This window comes from Peromyscus leucopus, chromosome 6 (assembly GCF_004664715.2).
Source record: "Peromyscus leucopus breed LL Stock chromosome 6, UCI_PerLeu_2.1, whole genome shotgun sequence".
Classification (NCBI taxonomy): Eukaryota; Metazoa; Chordata; class Mammalia; order Rodentia; family Cricetidae; genus Peromyscus; species Peromyscus leucopus.
The window spans coordinates 18,948,241-18,950,389 of NC_051068.1; the positions used below are offsets into that span (position 1 = coordinate 18,948,241).

Genomic DNA, 2,149 nt, shown 5'->3' on the forward strand with positions numbered 1-2,149 from the left:
TGAAGGGGTGGGTAATCGTGCTGTCTTACCTCAGAGAAGTGTTTGGTAGAACAGTGGCCTTTCTATCAGGTAGAGACACACAGGGACAGTGTTTAAATGAATTGTGTTTTCTCTGGCTCTGGATGAGTCAGTCTTGACATGGGAAGGACCTGGCTCAAAGATGTCTTCTGCAATTGAGCAAGGAGAGTCATAGGCCACTGAGATCCTGAGCCCTGCCACACAGGACAGTGGCCTTTTCAGACAGTTACCCTGCCTCGCATTTCCTCAGCCCACAGAAACGAACCCGGGGAACACAAGGGAGTATGGAGATTATGGAGATAGTTCTACCCACACTCAGTTCTACAACCCACTTCTTTTCACTTGCTAATCCACATCATAGACACCCCATGGTGTGTTTCCTCCAACCTGGAAACCCAGTTCTAGCAATTTCCCATTGTAATCTCCTTCTGTAACATCTTAATGTTCTTCTGTAACATCATAAAGTCCTTCTGCAGCCACTGAACTGTGGGTAGTGAGAGGAACCCCTATAGATGAATTTGTCTACATCTGTCTAAGAAATACAAAGCCATGTTGGTGAAAAATATCATTTAATGGGAAGCCGGTGCTCTCTGAAACCATCTAAATTCGTTATCTCTACAATACCAAAATAGCTCATTAAAGCCTAAAAAATATTTCTTGGTCATATGACTTTTATTATACAATAAATGGCTTGTGTAACTCGACTCTTCTTTACTAAGTTGATTTTTAAAAACAACTTAGATGAGCAAGTTGGTTATTTGTTCTTAAAATGTAGTATGAAGGCATGGAGAGTCTTAAATATCTCTGTAGTCTTTAGTCATACCTAAAAAAACAAACAAACAAAAAACACTTTGTCACACAAAAAACAAACACAAACAAACAAACAAACAAACAAACAAAAAACCCAAACCCAGTTGCCTGGCTAACTCTGTCGGCAAATCTTGGCGATGACAGACAGAGAGGCTTTTAAAACTTCTCCTTGCCACTGAACCAAGCAGATGGCTCGCTTGATGAAGCACTTGCTGCATAGGCTTGGGACCTGAGTCTGGGTCCCCAGTCCTCACATAAGAAGGGGTGCAGCACACTCACATAATTCCGGCTCTGAGGAAGTGGGAGCAAGTAAATCCGTATTGCAGGCCAGCCAGTCTAGCTGATCCAGGTTCAGAGTGAATCCATCATGAAGAGTAAGAGGACAAGGGGCTGAGGAAGATACAGTGCTGATTTCTGGTCTCTATACATGCATTCACATGTACCTAGATGAACACATGTGCACACACATCCACACACACACACACAGCCCTTAAATGTCAGTCCACATCACAATAGAATGAAACTAAGCAATTTCGACTCTTGGACAAAGATTGTCATCACAAGTCAGCTCTCTTCAAGCAGGGCATGGCTCCCCAGACACAGCTGGTCAGTTATTACACACCCCTGTGCAAGAGAATCCAGGCCTCGCAAGAAGATCCTGGTGTCAAAATGGAACCTGCACGTGTCATTTCTGCGGATTCCTGTTGCCGCTCATGGTGGGTTAACTGCCCCTCCCCATGGCACCTCAGAGGACTCCATCATTCTTCACACATGCTAGTCCAAGGAGCTGTAGAAGTCCAGTCAAGAGATCAACATTTGGTTCTTTTGTGAACTCGCCCAACCGCCTCCAACAGTCACCCAAGTGCATGATGGGAATGGCATGTGAAGGCTCAGGAAAACTGAAGTTCTGAGGGAGAAGTATTTTTATATTTATACAATTTTTAAAAAAGATTTTTTTAAAGCATATTTATTATGTATAGTATTCTGCTTGCATGTATCCCTGCAGGCCAGAAGAGGGCAACAGATCTCATTATAGGTGGTTGAGTGTCATCATGTGGTTGCTGGGAATTGAACTCAGGACCTCTGGAAGAACAGTCAATGCTCTTAACTGCTGAGCCATCTCTCCAGCCCCTATTTACACAATTTTTAATATTGTATTTTAAACTTCACTAATGTATCAAAAGGACTGCAGAGTCAGTGGGCTTCTTAAATAAATGTCCTTTCAAACATTTCAAGCACATTGTGGAGGATGTTTCATGCTACAGTGAGGTTGGAGAGTCTGGATGTTAGAGGAACATCTTCTGGGGTCGTATGTTCAGCT

The 2,149-nt window shown here is 43.1% G+C and overlaps 1 long non-coding RNA gene across 1 annotated transcript; it reads right to left on the reverse strand.

Moving 5' to 3' along the window:
* Positions 1-581: 581 nt before the first annotated feature.
* LOC119088267 lies at positions 582-1,674 on the reverse strand. Its single transcript, XR_005091891.1, has 3 exons — positions 1,451-1,674; positions 1,108-1,218; positions 582-841 (listed from the first exon to the last, which is right to left on the reverse strand). It is a non-coding gene; the product is annotated as an uncharacterized LOC119088267 (long non-coding RNA).
* Between the last annotated feature and the right edge of the window lie 475 nt (positions 1,675-2,149).